Source organism: Panthera tigris, chromosome B1 (assembly GCF_018350195.1).
Source record: "Panthera tigris isolate Pti1 chromosome B1, P.tigris_Pti1_mat1.1, whole genome shotgun sequence".
In the NCBI taxonomy this organism is placed as follows: domain Eukaryota; kingdom Metazoa; phylum Chordata; class Mammalia; order Carnivora; family Felidae; genus Panthera; species Panthera tigris.
The window spans coordinates 27,220,127-27,245,240 of record NC_056663.1 but is presented as its reverse complement, the minus strand read 5'-3'; the positions used below and the strand labels follow the sequence as shown (position 1 = coordinate 27,245,240).

General features: G+C 40.4%; 1 long non-coding RNA gene across 5 annotated transcripts in view; it reads left to right on the top strand.

The window, feature by feature from the left end:
* The window catches only part of LOC122237863, a 66,847-nt gene that overhangs the window by 19,273 nt on the left and 22,460 nt on the right, over positions 1-25,114 (top strand). For 3 of the 5 annotated variants that reach the window (XR_006216560.1, XR_006216559.1, XR_006216562.1), the window contains exon 3: positions 8,074-8,202. This is a non-coding gene — a long non-coding RNA (uncharacterized LOC122237863). Of the gene's footprint in view, positions 1-8,073; positions 8,203-10,110; positions 10,279-20,818; positions 21,229-25,114 lie in introns of those variants that run through there. The other 2 variants (XR_006216563.1, XR_006216561.1) reach the window with 2 other exon arrangements.

The following is a 25,114-nucleotide window of genomic DNA, read 5'->3' as shown; positions in this document are numbered from 1 at the left end:
AAAGATTTTTTAGGGGAGCCTGGGTGGCTCAGTCAGTTGAGCATCCGACTCTTGAATTCGGCTCAGGTCATGTTCCCAGGGTTGTGGGATCGAGCCCCCCACAGGGCTTTGCACTGAGTGTGGAGCCTGCTTGGGATTCTCTCAATCTCTCTGTCTCTCTGCCCCTCCCCTCTCTGCTTGTGCTCTATAAATAAGTAAATAAATAAATAATATTTTAAAAATATTCTTTAAAAATAACACCACAACTTTAGTGTGCATTGTCTTGTAACAAAAGACAAATCGTTGATTAAATTTGAATCAATCATCCGTCATTAAATCTGACACCATTTAGTCATCTCTATAGATCAGTGACTTTGTCTTAAACCATCATCCTATAAGGAACTTCTGAGTAGAGGAGCAATCAAAACTATAGATTCATATCTATATGAATAATCCATATGAGTATATTGAACTAAAAGGAATCTTCTAGAATATCTGATCTAACTCCCTATCTTTTTACCGAGAATACCGAGGTGCGGAAAGAAATAAAGTAATGTGCCCAAGATCACGTAGCTAGTTAGAGACAGAGCTAAAAGGAAACCCACAGCTTCTGACACTGGGTGAGCCAGGACTCAGCGTTACCCCCACCACCTCCTAGATGCCCTCAGATCCTTCCCTGCACTCACCTCAGTGACTCACCACTGGCCTGGTTCTTCATTTCTATCTCTTGCGCGTGAAGGTTGCGGGGCTGACCATCTGTAAAATAGAAGCGTCTTTAGAATTATATTTTTGAATATCTAGAAACATCATTTTAAGTAACTGGGCTTATAGCCAGAATTTTCCACCGAGTGCTACCACCAAATAACTTGAATCTCATTTGCCAGACTTTCTTCCCTAATCTCCCTTCCCCTGTCCTCTATTAACAAAACAAAACAAAACAAAACAGAACATCAGGAAGAAGGAACAAGGAAGAGGCTCTCCATAACTGCAAGAATGCAGAACTGGTCCCTGGTTCCTCAAGGCCTGGCTGAAGCCAGGGGGAGGCTGAGAACAGTTTTCAGGAAATGGGCCCCTCTAGAGGGTTCCCAGAGTGACAAGCAGCCATACTGGGTGTAGACTGAAGAGCTAGCTTTTGTAGGGAAGTCGCTCAGGTGAATGAAGTTCGATGGGAAACAAGTTGGGGAAGCTTTAAGCCATGGCTTCCTGCACAGGACCCTCGGCCCTTAGCACTTTGGTGCTTAATGTTCTCAGCTTCAGCCATGGACACACGATCCCACAATCCATGACATACTCATCTGTAACTTTGGGGAGACACCAGTTTGAATCACATGCTTTGAGGGGACTGTGAAGAAGTCAGCCCCTTGGCTAAAGCATGGGCCTAGCTCAGTATCCAACTTTCCTACTTCACTGGCCATGATTCTTTTTCTTCTGACACCAGCTTCTGACATGACAGCGTATGCTAGAATGGTATTGTATATGTGAGGATTTCCAGAGCTCTAGTGTTTTTCCAAATCATCAAAGATCTGCTCTGCAAGACCTGTCTGTGGAATCCCTCAGAGATATTCATTTGGCCCATGGCTGAAAACTGAAGAACAATCCTTTGATCAACTTGCCCTGAAATTCTTTTTTGTTTGTTTGTTTGTTTGTTTGTTTGTTTTTTGAGGGGGGGTGCAAATGAGCAAGGACAGAGAGAGAGAGAGAGAGAATCCCATGAAGGGGGGAGAGAGAGAGAAAGAGAGAGAGAGAGGGAGAGGGAGGGGGAGAGAGAAAGAGAGAGAGAGAAGCAGGGCTCACCCAAAACAGGACACAACCTCCCCTGACGTGGGACTCAAACTCATGAACTGTGCGATCATGACCTGAGCCGAAGTCAGATGCTTAACCGACTAAGCCACCCAGGTGCTCTCCTTGCCCTGAAATTCTTCCATCATTCTCTTGGCAGTTTACCTGCCATCTTCTCTTAGCCTTCAGCCCTATTCCTTCTCCTTCATTATGGCTCTTTCCCCTTGCTTGTCTAACCTGTAGGGTCTTTCCGTGCCTCGCTAGGGTAGTGGTGGACCTCCGATTTCCAGAGCAGAGGTTCAGACGCAGTATGCATGTAGAGCTGATGGTCTGTTGCATCTTCTAGTACCCTGCTCGCTGGTTTCATCAGCTAGAAGAACCCTAGGGGAAAACCTGCATGTCCACGGATAGGGGTCAGATAACCACAGACATGTTCAGCAAGTTGGCAAGAGATGAACAGAAACCAAACTGCACAAGGAGAACTCAAGGAAGCCTCTAGCCTCAGGGAAGGTGGCGGCCAGTGTTGACTCAACAGCCGAGTAAGAGGTGGAGGGAAGTGGTCCCTGGAACAACACGGGGACTGTTTCCTGGGATCCTTTGCCCATTCCACCACTCCAACAGCTTTTGTGGAAGACAGAGGCAGAGAAGCCCTGTCCCTATGTATTTTGCAGAAGAACAGTAAATATCAGCAGTCTGGAATGTAGCAGCAGGCGGGGCACTGAGCAGAAGTCTGGGGTAAGGGAGTTCTTGTGGTGGGTGTGCCCGTCAGCTGGATTGGCAGACCCGGGGAGAACCGTGGGGTGGGCGGCCCCCCTGGGGTGGCCCTGAGGGGGTCTGCAGGAAACAGTGCCTACAGATCAGTGGGCAGGTCTGCAGCCACGGTAGCCCCAGAGGGTCCCAAGGGGCGATCTGCCAAGAGACCAACACAGCGTGGTGAGATGAAAATCTGCCAAGAGGATCATTTAGATTGAAGACCTCCAGTGAACTCAGACACTCTACCGAAGGGAGGAGATTGACATGGAAAGGGGCCTCGGGTCCTGCAGTCAAGAAAGTGGAAAGATCCAGCCACATTTGGGCCTGCGTAGGCATGTGCTCTTACCTTTCTTGAGAGTCATAAGGTTGGACAACGTGAAGTTTAACAACACAAAGAGTTTGTAGACAGCTCTGAACAATTCACAGAAGAGGGGTCTCTTCATTTCTCTGTGAACCACTGTGCATGATTTGGCATAGATACAGACATAAAAGAAGTAAATCATAAGAACCAAGCAGGCATGTGAACCCACCATGGGAAATGCAGTTTGCTACAGGACAGGGAGGTACAGAAATCATCCTACCAAGAGGAATTCTAAATCATGTGATGTATGGTGTGCACGCTTTTATTTCTTCTTATTCAAATGAGCAGCATTTTCTGTGTATATGTGGACTCATATTATTGGGCCTCCACCTTGGCCTCTAGTTTACCCAAGTTCAATGCACCCTGGTGTGGACCTCCAAAGATCGCCAAAAATTGCCCTAAAGACTTTGGACAACGATATCACCTTAGTGCTCTACATTTAGCATGCTTCCTTTCCACTGACTCAGTAGAGCCCTGTCCTACATTCTGGGACAAGAATGCTAACTCTTCTCTGCAGGAAGGCTCTGAGGATTGAGGGGGCTTTCTTTGTGTGGGCCATAAAAATCATTAGTACTTATTGTTAAAAAAAAAAAAAAACTTAGATTATAGAAATGCATAAAAGTAAAATATAAAAAGTTCTTTATTTTCCAACAGAACTTACTCCCATGCAGACGATCCAGACTCCCAAAAATAGACTCTGTGAAGAGGCTGGGGTACGTGTTTTATTTTCCAAGTATATTGAAGAACCCCTCCCCGCCCCCACGGACACACACACACACACACACACACACATACACACACACACCAAGAAATGTAATCATACTACCCATAGTATAGGCATTTTGCTATTTCAATCGATACTCTGTCTTGAACACCTTTCCTGCCAGCACTTACAGATTTCCCTTATTATAGTTTTTAATAGCTGCATGGTTAGTCCGTTCTATATATGAACCATCTTTATTTAATCCATCTTTTATTCATAGACATTTAAGTTATTTTGAGTTTTTTGCTTTTGCAAAGAATGCTACAAAACTATCCTTGTGCAGATATCCGTGCACAGTTGCATGGTTTATTTCTAAAGGTAAATTTCCTGAAGTAAAATCGCCAGATCAGGGGGTGTATGTGTGTTTTGTATTTTAATGAATATTTTCAAAGGTTGTACCAGCCTATCCTCCCAGAGAGGTGGTGTTTGTGGATGTGGAGTGTGTTATTGCTCCAGGTCTTGAGAGATCCCTGTCTTGCCTATGAGGCTTGGAAGTAAAATCCTGGGGTGCCTGGGGGATTCAGTTGGTTAAGCATTCCACTTCGGCTCAGGTCATATCTCGTGGTTTATGAGTTTGAGCCCCGAGTCAGGCTCTGTGCTGACAGCTCCGAGCCTGGAGCCTGCTTCAGATTCCGTGTCTCCTCTCTCTCTCTGCCCCTCCCCCTCCCCTCAAAAATAAAAACATCAAAAAAAAATTTTTTTAAAGAAGTAAAATCCTGGGCATCCATTTTGACTAAAAGAGCTCTCTGGTGCTCTTGGCCATTAGAAATTCAGCAAGTTCACAGTTCCACCAGTTTATTTATGGACAAGGTGGTCTTCAGCAGTTACGGGGGAGGTGCCGTTTCAGAACCACAGAAGGCTGGCACAATAGGGTCCCCAGGGAGATGGTTGCAATCGACCTCCTCATTTGACAGATGAGCAAATGGAGCTGTGGGCGGATGCTGTCTCTGGGTGTGCATCACCCTGTCCCCATCCTTCTGTGAGATGTGGGTGTTCATCAGTCATCCAGAACTTCTGGGTCTTTCTAATGCAACCTCGGTACAGGGTGGGAGGGGACCTGCTTGTGGACGTTTGGCCGGCCACCAAGGCTGTGAGAGGTGTTCCCGCAATGTACGTCATCCCAGTGTAAATACGTGGTACCTGCACGGGGCTGGACAAAATGATGACACTGTGTTTGTTGAACAACAGATTGAGGTATAAATCTACCTCTCGTGGCATGACTCACTCTTCAGCATGTGATCTGTGGGAGCATCCCTCTCCATCCCAGCCTTCCTACTTCAGCCGTTAGAGTCAGAACTCCCTCCCTGTCAGTATGTCTACCCAATTTCCCACCTCTCTGTCTCCTCACCAGAAGAAGAAGCCTGGCTCCTCTGAGTGGTCGGACTGGCAAGAAGGAAGGGCCCCCCCTGGGTCCTGTCCCAGAAGAGGTGTGCCTGGAGCGCCACCCTCCCAGGCTGCCTTGTCAAGTGTGTGGGTGCACACCTTACAGGAGGCGCCTGACCCGGTCCAGCTCTGACTATGTGCCCGCACGCGTCTGGGGATAGATGGGCAAACGGATTCAGTATCTCTGTGGCCCTAGTTCTAGGCTGACTCAGTCTGGCTAATCAGAGGATATTTTCATCAGACTTCTGTTTTGATCTTTTGATTGATACAGAACTCACCGGAAGAAAGGAGTTTTATTCATTGGCTGTCTTACAACCATAACATTCGCCCTCAAAGGCTGTGAGTTTGAGGACAGGGGAGATAGACCCAGTGACTCACCTAACAAATGCTCAAAGGCTTTCTGTGTGCAGCAGCTGGTGGGCCACAGGACCCTCGTTCCTTTTCCCCTCAAGGAACAGGGATCCAGTTGGACTGGGTCTCTCAAGTATATTCAGTAAGGCAATGCCCTTTTTTACCAGACTGATAGGATTGGGATCCAGGAACTTCCTGGAACTTCAACAGGCTGGTTAGCAAGGGTGCAGAGGTGCCTGCAAAGCTGAATTGCACAGAAGAATTGTGAGACCACGTCCGCACGCGTGCGCACGCGCGCGCACACACACACACACACGTGGGGTGGGGGTGGGGCAATTAGAAAATAATTAAAAATATAACGGAGCCACATCTCTCAAATCGTTAGGAATGTTCCTGATACGGGAAGAAAACCAAAAAACAAGTTGCAGACTAATGCATTTACTTTAATTATATTTAAGTAAAAACAAACCAGAAAAGAATCTATCTCTATGTAAATATGCATTTGCATCTGTTTGAATGAGCAAGGGAAAATCGTGGAAAGTAGATAGCAGGTGTTAGTGCTGGTAGCTCAAGAGGATGGGCTTGGCGAGGAGGCCAAAAGAGAGGGCTCGCTTTCATTTTATAAATCTTTGTACCATTGCCATTGTTACAATAAACTTGTCTTAACTTTTGTACCAAAAACCGTCAGGAGAGGAAATTAGATGAAAAGGAAAAGGAAAATGTTAGTTCCAAATTCGCGTATTTCTCTGTGTTTGGGGGGAAGGGAGAGAGAAAGGGGGAAGCAACGGATAGAATAGTGTATATCATATGATCTATTTATGTCAACGAAAATGATTCATTCACACATATGCTAGTATTGCATCAAAATATATTTCAGTACAGTTTGAAATATTTGTCGTGGGCATGCAATTCCTTCATTTGTCAAAAAAACTTAATTATATTTGTGAATAATTTATAATACAAGGAGAAAATGCTGGTGATGTATTAAACAAAAGAGCAGTATATCAACCTGCTTACATATTAAAATTTCAATAGTAAGGGAAGAGTGGGGGGAAATGTACAGACAAAAGACTGGGTGAAAAAGTGCCATAATGTCAACAGTGACGGTTAAATTATAGGTGGCATTTGCTAAAATTAAAAACAGGTCCTGTGGGCATGTCTTCACCTCTGATGCTTAGGGTTGGGAAAGATCTGGCCTGGTTGCGGGTAGACAGCAGATTCTAGGACCACAGCACCTTCCTGGTACCCCTTGGGGGTCCTGCATAACGCCCTCAGTGTCAGCTAGGACATGGGAGGGACTGTGCAAGAAACAAAGCAGCCAGCACAGAGAGAAAAGCAGCTGCCAGCCCTCACTCCAGTGACAGGGTCAGTACCCTTTTCTCTGACTACAGACAATATTATGAAAGATGGGGAAAAAAACTTCATTGGTTTGAATAGAAGTGAAGAATGTTCTATGTTAAACAGCAGCCTTTTACTAGAGAGACTCAGAACACAGACTCTGGAGTTAGACTGCTTGGATTCGAATTCCAGCTCTGCAAACTGGGTCAGGTGCACGCTTCTTCACTTCTCCATGCCTTGACGTTTTTATCTACAAAATGGGAAACATAAAAATAATAGTATATGCCCCATAGGGTCCTCATGAAGAGTCAACAAGTTAAAAGATATAAAAATCTTAGAGTAATACTTTGAACATAGTACTATATAAGTGTTTGCTATTGTTACTAACAATATTATTCCTTACATATTTAGAAAATGGTGGCACTAATTCTTGGTCTGTGGTCATTGCTTTAATAATTTTTACAATTTATTGGAGGTCAAAGTTGTGTCTGGAAAATACCTGGATCTCTCAAGGCGCCTGGCTGTCTCAGTTAGAAGAGTATGCAACTCCTTTTTTTTTTTTTTTTTAATGTTTTTGAGAGAGAGAGACAGAGACAGAGCGTGAGCTAGGGAGGGACAGAGAGAGAGGCAGACACAGAATCCGAAGCTGGCTCCAGGCTCCGAGCTGTCAGCACAGAGCCCAATGCAGGGCTCGAACCCAAAAGTGGTGAGATCATGACCTGAGCCGAAGTCGGGTGCCCAAGCGACCGAGCCACCCAGGTGCCACTGCCTCCCGTGCAACTCTTGATCTCAGAGTTGTTAGCTCGAGCCCCACATTGGGTGTAGAGATTACTTAAAAATAAAATTATTCTTAAAAAAATAAAATACAAAGGGGCACCTGGATGGCTCAGTTGGTTAAGCATCCAACTCTTCATTGTGGCTCAAGTCATGATCTCAGAGTTTGTGAGATTAAACCCCACATCGGGCTCTGTGCAGATAGTGTGGAGCCTTCTTGGGATTCTGTCTCTCCCACTCTCTCTCCCCCTTCCCTGCTCTCTGTCTCTCAAAATAAATAAATAAGCTTATAAAAAGAAAAAAAGAAAAAAAGAAAATACATGGATCTCTTCAGGAAGGGCCATGGGGTCAAAACAAACAGTACATGAAAGCTTTGCCCTAATTGGCTCTCCCATGCAGGCTTGGGTTTGAGAGCCTAGAGGTCTTGCAGAAAAATTATGCACTGGGGCAGGTGGTGGAGACAAAAGACATTCTCAACAGGGAACATCTCAGACCAAAGTCTTGGAATTTTCCTTAGCAAATTTAAGAAGTTTTATACTATTTCAACTCATAAAGCTAACCAACCAGGTCTGAAGCACTCCTTATATTTCAGGACACGGTCTGTATTGTTCTTGGAGCCACCATATCACACGCTATTTCATTCATGCCATGAACCAAAGTGAGCCCAAAAGAAGATTCTACAACTGATATGCCATTTGCATCTCCTTGGATAAATAAACAGGTAAAGGACAGCAGCCACACAACTAAATGAATATCTATAAATATTGTCCATCTAACTCTGTTTTCAGGTGCTATATATTTAGTTATTGGGAATGCTCATATCTTCATTCATCAAGTTCTGCCCAGGTAAGGTCCTATATGACCATGTCTTCTGCAAAGTGTCCCCTACTAGTCACTCCCAGATCCCATGGATACCCTGCCTTTTGGAATTCTTAAGCCTCTTAAATAATTCCCAACTTAGTTATAGACTAACTTGCATTGTTACAGGTGTTTCATATGTGTTTGTCTCTCTTCTTGATAAACTTCCTGATGATAAATGGTATAAACCTACTCCCTGTCTGTCCTTTCCCCACACCTGAAAACAAACAAACAAACAAAAAAAGCTGAGCATACTATGAAACTTAATATAGAATCATAGGCTCCCAGAATCTGAGAGCTAGAAGGAACTTTAATCTATGGAAGGACTCCTTTCATAAGATGAGGAACCTCATCTAGCATCATCTACCAGGAGGACTATTGAATCTGAAGTGTGGACATGCCAATAAACACACACAAACATACACACATTCTTAGTAGCCAGTTCAGTTGAAGTCAAATAGGCACCATCTACCATGACAGACCCAGACACAGCAGAATTCTAAAGCAACCTCTGATCGGCCAAAGGGAGACCTAACACGTCTTTCTCCATCTGCTGAGACGGGAGATTTCTGGGAGCTGTTCTTTTTTATTGTCTTTGCCCTACAACTGCAAAGGGAAATCACCGTGGCTTAACTAGCCCTAAAGTCTCAGCCAGTAAACCTTGGACACATGCTTTCTAGTTCACACTGTGAAGCACTGTGTTAACATGGTACTCGATCTTGTTAATAGCACTAATCAGGAAACTCCGTGCAGAGTTTTATTTATTTATTTTTAATATGAAATTTGTCGTCAAGTTGGTTTCCATACAACACCCAGTGCTCATCCCAACAGGTGCCCTCCTCAGTGCCCGTGCGGAGTATTATACCTTTATGCTAATCTATCTTTCTCATAAAATGTAAATAGGGCTAGACATTCAGCCCAGGATACTTTTCACCCTCATATGAAAAGAAACAACTGCTGGCCGGGGGCCCAGGGTGGGTGAACATGGACCCCAGCAACAAGTCCCATGTCTTGGTTTCTTCCTTCCCTAATGAGCACAGATGGAACCAGGAAATTGGTTCCCATAGTTATTAACTGTGACTTTGGGGGTAAAGCAAACCCCATGCTTTCCTCACTGCATTTATAAAGCACACACGGTAAGAAGGAATGGGACTTCACTGGTCACCCACAAACTCCTTGAATCCTGTGAGTCAGAAGTGCCATTGCAAGTGGGGAAGGACTTTGCAGCTTGAGTTTGGTGGTGGGGCTTCTGGTGTGATTAATCTCGGAGAAACCTTCTTCCTCTTACCTTGCATCCATTAGACTATGCACTAATCAGCGATCGTGTGTCATTTATTTTTGTATCTTCACACTAGCAAAGAGCCTGGCATGCAGGAAGCGCTCCAGATGTAGTGATTGAACTGATGTGAAAGTGACCAGAGTAGATGGTGGGCAGGCTATGGCCCCTGACAGTAACCGGCCCCTTCAAGATGCTTTCCCTCTATTCACCACCAGTCGCCACTCCTTTTCCTCTCTGCACATCTCTGAGATTGAACAGGTTGGCCCTGACTGCAGAGCAACCCCCAACTGGCTCTCATCTAGTTTAGAAAACTGACATTTGTTTACAGATGATCCCAGATTACACAATGCTTGCCACTTTCCCCAAATATCATGCGTCAAAACGTAGCCTGAATATAGATAGTAAAACGATCACTGATGTTCTGCCTAAAGGCCTTCCACAAGCTGCAGAAAGAATATTAATTCTGTGCCCTATTTGTTTTCATTGCCTAAGGGAAGCCCGGGACAGACACCAGAGCAACTTTAATCTTCTCTGTTTCCTGTCTGGGGAGAGGCAGACTGACTCTCCTTCCACAGACTTTCATATTCAACCCTATCCATTCATGTCAAACTGCTGAGCCAGGAGAAAGCACACAGGAATCTGATGGAAGTTTTTTCCCAAGTGAGGAGTACCATTAGTGTAATATAAATACAACAAAACCTTACAACAGTTCTGAAATGACTTTCTTCTGCATCTATTCAAACACAGGATGTTTCTTCTTTCATAACGGTCCAGTAGAAGGACTACCAGAATGTTTTGCCTCTCTGCCAAGTTCTGTGTCTCAGACAAAGTTTACCCACAGCCCAAATTTCATACAATTATTGAATTGTAGAATTGCAAGAACGCTTCTAAGGTTACCATATAATATTAAGTATCTTTTTCATTCCAAAGGCTTGACTAGCCTTAAAGTCTACGTCTTTCTATAACATCCTAGGTTATTTGTGGTCTTATATTCTAATAGAAGTCCAAAAAAATGGAACAGTAGCTGTACTTACGATTTAGTTTTCAGCATTTCCTGAAATTGATTTTACCATAAAGTAAGTGAGCTTTAGAAAGGAAAATATGTTTAAGGACCCAGAGTCTGCTCTATTTGGACTTTGAGAAAAACCGTTCATTTTTCTAGCAAACTTAGAAACTATTTCTTAAAACAATTTTTAAGCAAAAGAAAGGATTTCCTGATAATGCTTTGGCAAGTAGTAATCTTTGACAAGGATAAGCCTTGCGAGAGCTTTTTTGACCTAGCTTTTTCAATGAATCGTTCTCACTATTACATTTCTTTTAAAAGAACATAATAATATGTTAAATGCATTAAGGGACAATAAAGATTATACCAACTAGTCAATCAAAAAGTACAAACGGCCCTTACTAGGTGGCAATGGTTGGCCTAGATTTTCAGTCTGCATAATTGATCCTGCACAGAGGTAAGCACGTCTGCAGCCAGCTATGCTGAGGATGAACCGGAGCCTTCTTCAATGATTCTAGCCGACAGAACATGCTCACAAGTGGATGTCTCCTGTTACATGCTGCCTAGCACCACAGTCTTTGTGGGTGATGAAATACAAACCATCACCACTGGAAAACACACACACAACCACGCACACACATTTCATCATACCCACTGTCTTTCACTATACTGCGTCATGGATTTCCCCAACAGGAACAAGACTAGGGTGCAATGAGTGAGGCACTCATCTTGGGAACAAAATTTAGGATGATACCAAAAAACTCAATTACCAAGATAAATGATAGTTTAATGCAATAGTCATGAAAATAAAATTCAATGCAAAAAAAATCCATGACAAACAAAATATTGAAAGTCTAAAAAACAAGATGCAACCTGTCCCTTGTACAACCTTGCCTCACTTGTCTTACACCAACCTTGGCCCTTGTTCCAATAAAACTTTATTTACAAAAACAGGCAGCCAGCCATGGGCCATGGTTTGCCAAACTGATTTTTTTATATTGCATTAAAATACTATTTATCTTGATTACTGAGTTTTTTGGTACCCCTTTAAATATCATATCCTTGCCCTGGTTCTGTTCTCCCACTGAACAGTAAATACTATGAGGGCAGAAACCAAGTGTTAATTCATCTTTGGTACACAAGTGCTCATTGAATTCTCAGAAGTGATTCTCAGAAATGAAACTTAAATTTACATTCCAATCATTTCCCTAAACGTAATCCTTAATTTTCTGGTAAAAAAGATACATAGATTGTCCCTTAAGAGAAATGGAAATATATAGCATGAACTACAAATATAATCATCATATTTAATATGGATGTTTTACTTCTAGCAATTTATCATAAGAAACTAATTCAGCTAAGCAAAAAGATATAGGTATGAAAATATTCATGGCAGCATAAATAATTCCCAAGGGAGGAGAGCTGTTTAATATATGATCATATGTTAATATGACAGAATCATATGTATTATTAAAGAAAATAATTTTTAAAGATATTTAAAAATTTGAAACATTTTGTATCATAAACTAATAAAAAGTAACAAAATACTAAGAAATATGTACACCGTGGAAAATAAACCAATGTATACAATTCAAAATTAATATGCAAAACAAGCTTTTTTAGGATTATGGAATTACATTTTCACATTTTCTACTAAATTACTCTTTAATCATGTTTTCATAGTGCTTCTATTAAAATAATTTGAATTAAAACATTTTGAATAAAATATTCTCAGCACAGGGTAAGTCCAATACCTATAGCAGATTTCCTCTCAATGAATATCCCAACCCATGGTAAGAGGAATTGAAAACCAGAGAACAAAAAGTGATCTTTCTTTTACTTCCAGTTAATTCTTCACTCTTGATTTTTCTTACAAAGCTTTCAAAATTACTCTGTCTAAAAGCGTGGCAAATACTAGGGGGAATCACATGGAGGGATTTAAATATCACAAGTTTCCACTTCAAATGTAGATGAGCATAGAGGTAAAGAAAGAGGGAAAGTGTTCTAGGGCAGAGACCAGTAAACCAAGGTCCTTGGGCCCAATTCAGGTTGCAAACTAACAATGGTTTTTATATTTTTTAAGGGTTGAGGAGAACAAAGAGGAAGAGAAGGAGAGGAAATGATAGAGGCTTACGTGGCCAACAAAACCTAAAATATTTACCATCTGATCTTGTACAGAAAAAGTGCCAGTCTCTGCTGTAGGAGAAAAAATAATACATGTCTCTGTGTTAGTCGACTTTATACATTTCTTTAATTAGTAGCTTTTACCTTTTTAGAGCAGTTTCAGGTTTCCAGAAAAATCGAGCAGAAAGTACAGGGTTCCCACATAGCTTCCCCCTCCCAGTTTCCACTGTTACTAATATTTTGCATTAGTGTAGTAATTTGCTACAGTTGATAAACCAATATTGATATTATTATTATTAACTAAAGTCCATCATTTACATTAGTCTTCACTCTTATTGTCGTACAGTTCCATGAGTTTTGACAAATGCATAGTGTTAAGTATCCACCGTTACGGTATCATACAGCATATAGTTTCACTGCCCTAAAAATCTCCTGTGTTTCACCTTTTCACCCCTCCCTTTCTCCTCCCAAAACACCTGTCAAACACTGATCTTTTTACTGTCTCTGTACTTTGGCCTTTTCAGGAATGTCATATAGTTAGAATCATACAGCATGCAGCCTTTTCTGACTGGTTTCTTTCACTTAGCAATATGTATTCAAGATTCCTTCATGTCTTGTTGTGGTTTGATAGCTCATTTCTTTCTATCACTGAATAATATTCCATTGCATGGATGTACCACAGTTTGTTTATCCATTCACTCATTGAAGGACATCTTGATTGCTTCCAAGTGTTGGAAATGAGGAAAATTATGCTATAACATTCATGTGCAGGTTTTTGTGTGGACATAAATTTTCAATTCATTTGAGAAAATACCAAGGATTGCTAGATCCTATGGTAAGATATGTTTAGCTTTGTAAGAAACTATCAAACTGTCTTCCAAAGTAGCTGTGCCATTTTGCTTTCCCACTGGCAGTGAATGAGAGTTCCGGTTGTTCTATATCCTCACTGTATTTGATGTTGTTAGTGCTTGGCTATTGGCTACTTTAAAAGGTATGTAGGAACATCTCATTATTGTTTTAATTTGCAATTTTCTGATGACATATGATGTTGAGTATGCTTATTTGCCATTCATAGATCTTTGGTGAGCTATCTGTTCAAATATTTTGCCCATTTTTAAATTGGGTTGTTTTCTTATTATCAGGTTTTAAGAGTTCTTATATATTTTAGACACAAGTCTTTTATCAGATGTGTGCTTGCAAGTATTTCTCCCAGTCTGTGATTTGTCTTTTCATTCTCTTAATGGTATTTTTTACAGAGCAGAAATTTTTAATTTTAATAAAGTCCAACTCATCAATTTTTTGTGTCATGGATCATGCTTTTTTTGTGTGGTGTCTAAAAACTCATCACCAAACCTAAGGTAACCTAGATTTTTTATCTATGCTACCTTCTAAAGATTTGTAGTTTTGCATTTTATATTTAGGTCTATGATCTCTTTTGAGATATTTTTTGTGAAAGATGTAAATTCTGTGTCTAGGTTCCTTTTTTCTGCTTAAGGATGTCCATTTGTTGCACTGCCATTTGTTGAAAAGACCATCCTTTCACCATTGAATGACCTTTGCCCCTTTGCCAAAGATTAATTATATTTGTATGGGTCTATTTCAGGGATCTCTGTTCTATTCTGCTGATCTATTTGTCTATTCTTCCACCGACGCCATGCTGTCTTAGATACTGGAGCTTCATAGTAAGATTTGAAGTTGGGTACTGTCTGTCCTCCAACCTTGTTTTTCTCCTTCAATATTGTGCTGACTATTCTGGGTCTTTTACTTCCCATATAAACTTTAAAATTAGTTTGTCAATATCCACAAAATAATTTGCTGGGATTTTGACTGGAATTGTGTTGAAACTGTAGATAAATTAGGAAGAACTGACATCTTAACAAAATTGAGTCTTCCTATCCATGAATATGGATATCTTTCTATTTGTTTTTTACTTCTTTCATCAGAATGTTTTAGTTTTCCTCATATAGATTATGTACATATTTCATTATATTTACACCTGTGTAGCTAATTTTTGGTGCTATTGTAAATGGTGTCATATTTTTTATTTCAAATCCCAAATGTTCATTGTTGATCTATAGGAAAGCAATTGGTTTTTGTATGTTAACCTTGGATATTTACAAGGATATATAGCAAACTTACCATAAGATGCTTATTTGTGCTTTGAGATCTTCTACATAAGCAATCATGTTATCTATGAACAAAAACAGTTTTGTTTCCTCCTTCCCAATCTGTATACCTTTGTTTCACTTTCTTGTCTTATTGTGTTAATTAGAACTTGAAGTATAATGGTGAACATGAGTGGTGAAAGGAGACATCCTTTCCTTGTTTGTGATCTTAGGGGAAGAGTATCTGGTATCTCACTTTGAAGCATGATGTCAGCTGTAGGGTTTTGTTATGGCTGTTTTTCCTCAAGTTAAGGTAGTTTCCCTGTTCCTAGTTTGCAGAGACGTTTTATCATGAGTGGGTATTGGATTTCGTCTAATGCTTTTTCTGCATCTATTGGGTATCATCTTATAATTTTTCTTCTTTAGCCTGCTGATGTAAAAGATTTTATTAATTGATTCTTGTATGTTGAACCAGCCATGCATACCTGGGTTAAATCCCACTTGGTCGTGGTGAGAATTTTTTTTATTTGTTTTTATATATCTTTTCATTGTTGGATGCTATTTGCTAATATTTTGCTGAAGTTTTGCATCAATGTTCATAAAGACATTGGTATATAGTTTTCTTCCTTGTAATGTCTTTGTCTGGTTTTGGTATTAGGGGTCTACTTCCTCAATGAGTTAGGAAGTGTGCCCTCTGCTTCTGTTTTCTGGAAGAGATTGTACAGACTTAGTATCTTTTTTATAAAAAAATAAATTTACCAATGAAGCCGTTTAGGCCTAATCTTTTCTGTTTTGGAAAGTTGTTAATTGTTGGTTCAATTTCTTTCACTGCTATAGGCTTTTTCAGGAAGTTATTTCTCCTGTGTGAGTGTTGGTAGTTATGTCTTTCAAAGAATTGTTGCATTTCATCTCAGTTATCAAATTTTGAGGCATAGAACTGTTCATAGTATTTCTTTCTTATTCTTTTAGAGTCCATGGGATCTGTAGTGATAGCCCCTCTTTCACTTCTGATATCAGTAATTTGTATCCTCTCTCTTTTTTCCTTTGGTTAGTCCAGCTAGAAGTTCATCGATTTTACTAATCTTTTCAAAGAACCAACTTAAGTTTTGTTTATATTTTCTATTGAGTTTCTGTTTTCAATTTCACTCATCTCTGCTGTAATTCTTATTATTGATTTTCTTCTGCTTACTTTGGATTTGATTTCTTCTTTTTCCAATTTCCTTAGGTGGAGGTTTATACTATTGATTTTAGATCTTTCTTCTTTTCCAACATAGGCATTCAATGCTATACAGTTCCCTCTAACCACTGCTTTTGCTGCATCCACGCATTTTGAGGATTTGTATTTTTATACACATCTATGTGTTAAGTAGTCTGATTTTTTATTTTTTTTTAAAGTAAACCATATCTATATTTTCATTTCTAATAAACAGTTCTTTCTTAGAGGTTCTTTAAAGTTTGAAAAGATGTGATGGGAAGGAAAAATAATGGGGAATTTGGAGAGAGTGAACTACACTGACTTTTCCTGAACTAATTATTGTGAAAAGTGACTCTTACATCTTCCCAATGCATATAGCCTATGCCAAAGAGCTCAGACCAAAAACAGCCACTGTTCCCATTCCTCTTCACCTGGCCTTTCTTTGTTGAGAAGTGATGTCTTACTAAATGTTATGGTGAAGCTGAAACCAGCTTGTACCTGCTCTGGACAGTCCATTGTTAACCTGATGTCAGCTTGAAATTAGCCATGGTGAAAGTATTTGTACCAGGGAAATTGGCATGTAGCACAAATCAGGACTAATTGTGGGTAGAGGAGGCAGTGGGGTGGGGGGGAGGCTGGCTCATCAGTACAGCAGTGCCAGATTATAAAACCTATTTATTTCCCCTAGCTTTCTAAATTTATTGGGCAGAAATAAGAAACAGAATCTATTGTACGTGAATATTAGAGAATCATAGAGCTTCCAAAACCCACTATTTCCTCCAGATGCCGTGAATATGCCAGGCCATGTGAGAAGAAGAATTCTTCTTTCAAGCAGCAATGTGAAATGTAGCTGGGCAAGAGTCCAAAATAGATTTTCTAAGAACACTCAGTTATGTCTTTTATAAACATAACGAAAATATTCTTCGACAAACTTCCATAGGGTTAACCGTAGGTGAAGTGATTCATCCAAATGTACAAGCTAAAAGTAACTAAAAATGGAAGCCACAGACTTGGATTATTATTTACTCCATGGTGGTTTGGATCAAGGTTTTCCCCTAGGAATCAGTCTCATGTGTGGTGCCAGAATAAGGGCAGTTATCTGAGGCTTGGGTTTGGAGGGACTGGGCAATAACAGGGAAAAAAAAGGCTGGAAGAGAAAGAAAGGATGTTCCCATAAAGCTAAAAATACCTTTAGTGTCATTATATACTTATTTGTATACAAATGCACATTCCTAACTATAGTTTGAATGGACATCTGGCCCTACAATCTAATTATTGCCAGAAAGAATAGAGACGGATGATTCTAAAACTAACGTGACTACTTTCAATCATTTATAAATAAAAATTATACAAAACAAATTATCTCATTTAATTTCTTTGGTGTATATTTTACAAACTCATGAAGAGAGGCACACGCATGCGCGCGCGCGCGCGCGCGCGCACACACACACACACACACACACACACACACAGACGTGAAAATCCATCCGTATCTATCTCTTCAACTTTCTTCCACCTCCCTACAAAATAAAATTAAATAAAAATCCGTTGTACTATTACTCGTACGGCACTTATGGTCTAGGAAGGCTTTTCCCAGACATTATCCCACTCAGTCATCTTTTGTTAATAATGTAAATATTATTTGCATCCTAGTTTAGAGGTGAGAAAATTGAGCCTCTGAGAGATTAGCCGACCTGCTCCAGGTCAGCATATGCATCGGGATTCAAATGTAATTTCTTTTTAACTAGAGCCCTCTATTTTCCTTTCATCACATGTAAACTTCTGCTCTATTTTGCCATTTCCCCTGTCATGGCTGCCCTGGACAAATATTTTAACCAAGGGAGTGGTGAAGGGTGGCATGCCATGTGGGCATAAAGATTATTTTGAGCTGAAGGCAATGGAGAAGAAGCAGACACAAGAAAAGCTCTCTGCTCTCCCCTCTTCCCCTAAAAGCAGGACAGAAATTTACAAAGGTGTCCGTTCCTTCTCCCCTCTCTACCAGGAAGGGCAGAAGTCAATCTCCAGAGACAGCTCTAGACCCTGATCCATCCAGAGACAACAGCAGAGGAATCCACCTAACAAACTTTGTAAAACTAGCCCTTGTCTCCACCATTAGTTTCCTCATGTATTTTTCTTCCCACAATTTGTTGCTCTAAAGAAACTTAAAGTCCTTTTCTTTGGTCTTGTCACTTCTCGAAAATGTTCTTTTGTGAAGATCCTGTATCAGCAGGTTTCTAACCAGCCCTCTGAGTTACTCACCACTGGGTGCTCCCACGTTTATGATCAATGCACCTGTTAATAAACTTGGGCTTGTTTTTTCTCTTGTGCATCTGTAGTTTGTTAGTCTAATTGCAGGGCCACTGCCTGAAACCTAAGATGGGTATAGGAAAAAGATTTTTTCCCCTCTCCTACAGTGTCCTACAACAGGAATAGCCTTAGACCAAGAATTTTCTTGCTCTCCTTCTTCTCAGATTCATGCTATACTGCACATTACCCTGGAGGTTTCGTGTCTGCATTTAGTGTCTGCAGTATCTTTAGTAAGAAATGTATCTGCATTGGCCTAAAACATGATCCAGCAAAGGGTCTTTCTGAGGCAACCATTTCCCTCTGAGCCCATGGGCTGCCGCCCTGCTTGGGTTTGGTTTTACAAAGCACAGATAGTAATATCGTTACTGCTGAACTCCTAATGCTTAAAAAGAGAGTTCTCACTATGTCATAGCTTCTTTTTGGACTTTCCTATACAGAAATAGAGAAAATAACTTTTTAAGTCAACAAGGTACTAAGGATGAAGTCATTTGCATTCCTGGAATGTCTAAATTTGCATCTATACAAAAGAAATTTTTTTATTTCTCTAAAAATGAAAACTACCCGTCCAGTATCATTAAAAGTCTCTAAGTCATTCTGATAGATTTTTTTTTTTTTTTGATGTTTAAGGATTTTGGTCTGGTTGTTATTACCATTGATTTTCATAATCTTTGTCAGCCACTTCCTATGTATCTGCGACCTCATGCAAAGTGTATTATTCAGGTCATAAAATGCAAATATGAATAGGGAGTGTGTGTGCTCATCTCAAATTCTAAGAATTTATGACCAATTCAAAGAATATATTTTTTAAAACAACAGCATTTTCTTCACGTGTTTTGAAGCCCAAACTAATTTTGGAAGATGCCTTTGGATTTCAAGCCTCTCTAGATTTTAAAACATACAAACATAGACAAGTATTCAGGTTATAGAATCATGAGGAAAGGCTAAACCAGCTGGAATCATCCCAAATGAGCTGCTTGATTGGTGTCTAAATTGCCCAAATACCCCTTTACTCTGTCTGGGGTAGAGAACCTGCTTCTGATTACAGACACTATTTGAAAGCAAACATGCTGTAACCAATTTGGCTCACCAGCATCAGGAACTGTCGATTTGCTTCATGACTAACTCTATCCGGGTATTTTGTTAAGGCGGCACCTCAAGATATTAGAAGTAGGCTCATAATTCACTCTCCAACAGGGAGGTGAGGAAAAGCATTTTCTAAAGCTCTTACGCATTAAATACTCAGTACAGGGTGTTAAGTTAATTAAACAAGGAGACCGTTAGACTGAGGTGGTTCTAATACCTTAGCAGCCCACGTAAGCAAACTAAAACCGAAGTCGGTAAATGCCTCAAGGTTAAGAAATCTAAATCTAAGGACAACCAAGGACAAGCAGCCAACTAGGCCTTTTTCAAATCAAGCAACTGCTTAAACTGTAGCCAATCAAATAATTTCCTTGCTTTGCTTCCCATCTTCTCTATAAAAGTCGTGCCCCTACCCACTTCCGGCTGGAATTCTCCAATTCGAATTGATGTTGGCTCAAATACACTCCTAAAACTTTTAATATGTCTCCGTTTATCTTTTAACATGAGACAACGTAAGTGGGAGGACTGTGTTGTTATTTGAATTGTGAAGTATTTCCCCCCTTCCTAAAATTCCTCTTTAGCTATACGGGATAAAATTGAAACAGCAGACCCGTCCTTAAATTTAAGTACGAAGTTACCACACAAATGAATCCCTCCTCACCTACCCTTTGCTAGCAAAGGGTTTAGGGGAGAGGAGAAGGGGGTTGGTCCTGCAGCTCAATACACATGGTTACTTGGCACCGGCCGGGCCCCTGGCCTTTGGTCAGGTAGCTCTTGGGTTCTGGAAAGCCGGCACGCTTCTCCAGAGGGCCAGCCTGGGGTGGGTTCACAGAAGGGAAGATCTGAGCACCGAGATGCTCCTCCCATATCCTATTAAAGAAAAGCATCCTCTGAGAAAGCTACCGAGTTTTGAGACACCAACACCCCCAAGGCCTCCACCCGAAAAAGCCTCAGGGCTCTCTGTTTGTTTCAGTTTCTCGATTAATGAACGTGCGCTTCTGAGTCCAGAAGTAGCAATTGTCTCTCTTCTCTAAAAGCAGCAACAGGACACACCCAGGGCTTTGGGTTTGTGTTTGGAAGGTAGCTTCCGGTCCACCATTTCCCCCACCCCACCCCACCCCACCCCCAGCCCACATGGTGTTGCCTAGCTGGATCTGTAAGTGCCTCATTTACAACCCGAAAGGTTAAAAAAAAAAAAAAAAAAGTGATGGCTGGAATTTAAATAGCAATCCCAAAGAGTTCTTTGCCTAGCAGAGAAACCAATTACACGAATCCTCTACTATTTTAACTTCCTGGGGTCTATCCCCACCCCCCATCTGCCAAACTGTGGCAAAATTGTTTTGAAAGCATCGATGTGCACTTTTTTGTCTTGGGAATGGGTTGCAGAGAGCTCATCGGATTTTCCAAGACCCAAAAACTTGTGGAACTACTACTGTGAGATGGAGAAATGGAAATGCAATCAACAAAGCCAGAAAGGAAGGAAGGAAGGAAGGAAGGAAGGAAGGAAGAAAGAGAAAGAAAGAGGAAGAAAGAAACCAACCTGGTGCTCCCTGAACTAGATGACAGTCTCCCTGCAACACTACTCAAGCTATGAGGATTCCGGCTGAAGCCAGCAAACCAGCAGTCGGGGGAGCTTCCCCTGGGCTCCCAGTGTAGATCATTCTCCTGAGAATCTGGGAAGGCTTCTGGCTCATGGACGCAGTGTATTTGCATGAAAACAGTCAGAAACATACCAAGAAAAGAAGACTCCTAACATTGCTTGTCTGCACTCTTGTTATGACACAGGTAAGTAGGTGCACGCGGCGGGTTTGTGAGACCTCTGTCACTTCTTGTACTGAAAAGGACCAAGGCCATCTAAAGCCCCTTCAACTGGAAAGCGATTTTTAAAATAATGTTTTAATTGAAATACAACAAATATACAAATGCATAAGTTATAAGTATGCATCTTTATAAATTGTCACAGAGTGAGCATACCCATGGACCCACCCCCCATATCGATATATAAAATAAAGCATTACCAGCATTTTCCTGGTGACGAGTGATAACTAACGAGGCTAGATGTTTTTCATATGTATTCTGGTTATATATGGCTTACATAATGAATACTAATGTTAATAATATTTTTACATTATTTGGATATTCTCTTTTATAAAGTGACTTTTCAGTTCTTTTGCTCCTTTGTTGTGTTATCTGTCTTTTCTTCTAACTGACATGTAAGCAATAATTTGTGTATTCTGGATATGAGTCATTTGCCAGTTTTATGCGTTGCAAATACTTTCGCCCACAGTGTTAGTGGCCCTTCCCTTCTGTGGAGACATCTGTGATGAATACAATTGACCGTTAATACTTGGTTTGTGTCTTGTTTAAGAAATCTTTGCTCACTTCGAAGTCATGAGGATATTCTGCTGTGTTCTAGAAAATGTGTTGCATTACCATTCACATTAAAAGATATAGTCTACTTGAAATAGATTTTTATGTGTAGGAGGTAGGGGTCAAGTTTCAATTTCTCTACACGGATATCCAATTGACCCCACACCATTTGTTGAAAAGACTGTCATTTCCCTATTGATCTGCAGTGTTCCTGTGTCATAAATATAGTGTCCATTTATGTACAGTCCTTTCTGGACTCCGTTCATCAATTTCACCTACTTATCCTTGCACCAGTTACATGCTGTATTAATTGCTGTAGCTAAATAAAGTCTTGATATCAGCAGCATACATTTTCCAACCTCATTTTTCAAGACTATTTGGCTATTCTTGTCCCTTTGCATTTCCACATAATTTTCGAATCAGTTTGTCCATTCTGTCATGTACAAAAGAAGGCTACTGGGATTGCACTAAATCTAGGTATCAATTCAAGGAGAATTGACATCTTTATATGATGTCCTCCATTTATTCCAGTATTCTTAAATGTCCTTAATTTCTCTCAGTAATGTCTTTTAAAATATTTTTTAGATGTTTACTTATTTATTTTTGAGACCAAGAGAGAGAGCTCGAGCAGGGGAGGGGCAGAGAGAGAGGGAGATAGAGAATCCCATGCAGGTTCTGCACAGTCAGAGCAGAGCCCCATGTGGGGGTTGAACTCATGAACTGTGAGATCATGACCTGAGCTGAAATCAGGAGTCAGACGTTTTAATTGACTGAGCCACCCAGGTGCCACTCCGTCAATAATGTAGTTTTCCGTATAGCTGTCTTGCATGTCTTCCTTAAATTTATTCCTAAGTAGTTGATTTTTTTTAACTATTCTAAATGAGAATACTCAATATTATTACTAATTGTTTATTGCTGGCAAAACTATTAGTTTTTATATATGGATCTTGTATCTAGTGATCTTAATTCACTCATGGATATTAAAAGTACATCTGTAGATTACTTGGAATTCCTATGTAATATTGTATTACCTATGATTAATGACATTTTTTTTCTTCCTGTTGAACCAATCCTAATATAGTCACTCTTACATCTTTAACTTCTTCTTTTTTTGGGTAGGGCATCAGGACAATGTATAGTAGACGTGGTTACAGTTGAGCATTCTTGTCTCAGCCCTAATTTCAGGAGGAAGTTCCAGAATTTCACTGTCAGGTATAATATTTGCTATGGGATTTTTGTAGACACACACTGTAAGATTAAGGAAGTTCCTTTTTGCAGAAACCAGCTTCCAAGATGGTCCCCAATTCTTCTTCCCTCTTGGTAGTCAAGTCTTTGTATAGTATTCTCCTACATAGAATCATGGCTAGCCTGTGTGTTCAATCGAATGTGGCAGAAATAATGAGTGATTTCCAAAATTAGTGACAAAAAAAGCATTTCAGTTTCCACTTAACCTCTTGGAAATCTTAATCTCTCTTGGATCACTCATCCTGGAATAAACCAATCATTACTTCCTGAGAAGACTCAAGCAGCCATTTGAAGAGGTTTACATGTGATAATAATGATAAGAAGAATGCTTCCACTAATAATCAACACCAACTTCTTAACCATGTGAGACACCATGAGAGCAGAGCTTCCCAATCAAGTCTTGATATTGACAGAGAAGAAAAATAATTTTCCCTCAACCTGAGTTCCTAGCTGAGACCCTTAATAAAAGACAGATTAAAAAGAGAGAAACAAGTAGAAATGTATGATCATGTCTTCCTTATGCATATGTGAGAGGTACCCAGGAAATAATGAGTAACTCCCCTAGGTGGCTTGGAATTCAGGCTTAAATATCATCTTAATAGGGAAAAAGAAGGGATGTAGTCCACTTAGGGGAGAGGAAATAATTTTTAGGAAAGATGAATGGGCCCTTTGAATAATAAAGAGGAGGGGTGGTAGTTTGTGGAAAAGTGTGTGGGTGTGGTGTTGACTTCTAGTCTCCTCTCCAGTGGCAGGGGTCAGCCCCCCCCCCCCCCCCCCCCCCCCCCCCCCGGTGGATAATACTTCCAGGGAGGGGATTTACAACAGGTGAGCTTTTTTTGAAGGATCTCTCGTTGGGCATTTAAGGGAAGTTCAACGAAAGCCTCTCCCTTCATTTACTGTTTTCCAGGTGCCTACAGCTCACAGTAATCACTATACCAAAACAGCATATTTGGGGGTGGCATGTCGTGAACCCCTGCAGTCTTATTTTGGGGTGTCATATTCTGCTATTCTTCAATACGACTGCAGCCCCAGCCAACATATTGATTGAGCCCTCATTAAAGATCCAGAGGGAGAATTCCAATTTAAGATGTTCCCACATTCTGAAGCCATTGAAAATGTAAGGATAAGTGTTGATTGTTGTATTGAGCCACAGAGTTTTGGAGTACTTGGTTTATTCCAAGCCAAGGCAATTAATACAGGGGTGCCTGGGTGGCTCAGTTAAGCATCCCACTTTGGCTCAGGTCATGATCTCACACTCCGTGAGTTTGAGCCCCGCATCAGGCTCTGTGCTGACAGCTCCCAGCCTGGAGCCTGCTTCTGACTCTGTGTCTCCCTCTCTCTGACACTCCCCTGCTCACACTCTGTCTTTTTCCATCTCAAAAATAAATAAACATTTAAAAAAAAGAGACAATTAATACACCTACACTTACTCTGCTAAGAGTTTTTATTTTAAATGAGTGTTAAATTTAATATAATATTATTTCTGCATTATTAAGATGATTGTATGCTTTTTCTCCTTTATTTTACTAATGTGGTTAATTGCACTGATTTTCCTTATATTACTAGGATAAATCCAGTTTGGTCATGATAGCTATATTATGTATTTCTGAATTTCATTTTCAAATTCCAGTATATTGCTTAGAATTTTTGCATCTCTGTTTCTAAGAGGTATTGACCAATACTTACTTCTTTTGTTCTTTTGTAACGTCCTGGTCAGGTTTTGGTGTTAAGGTGGGAAGTATTTCCTTTTTTTTCTATTCTCTGAAAAAGCCTGGTCTTCCTTACTCCTAACAGACTTGAAAGAATTCACTGGTGAAATCATCCAGGCCTGATGCTTTCTTTGAAGGAAGGTTTGAATTAGAGATTCAGTCTTTGGTGGCTACAAGACAATTGAGATTTTCAATTTTTGTGTGTGTCTATTTTGCCAAGTGATGTTTCTCTGGGAATATTCCTTTCATCTAAATTCCTAAAAGTGTAGCATAAAGTTGTCCATGATGTTCTTTTTCATCTCTTTATTTTTCTCTGTAGAATATTACAGTTTGCTTTGAAAAATTCTTAATATTGTTT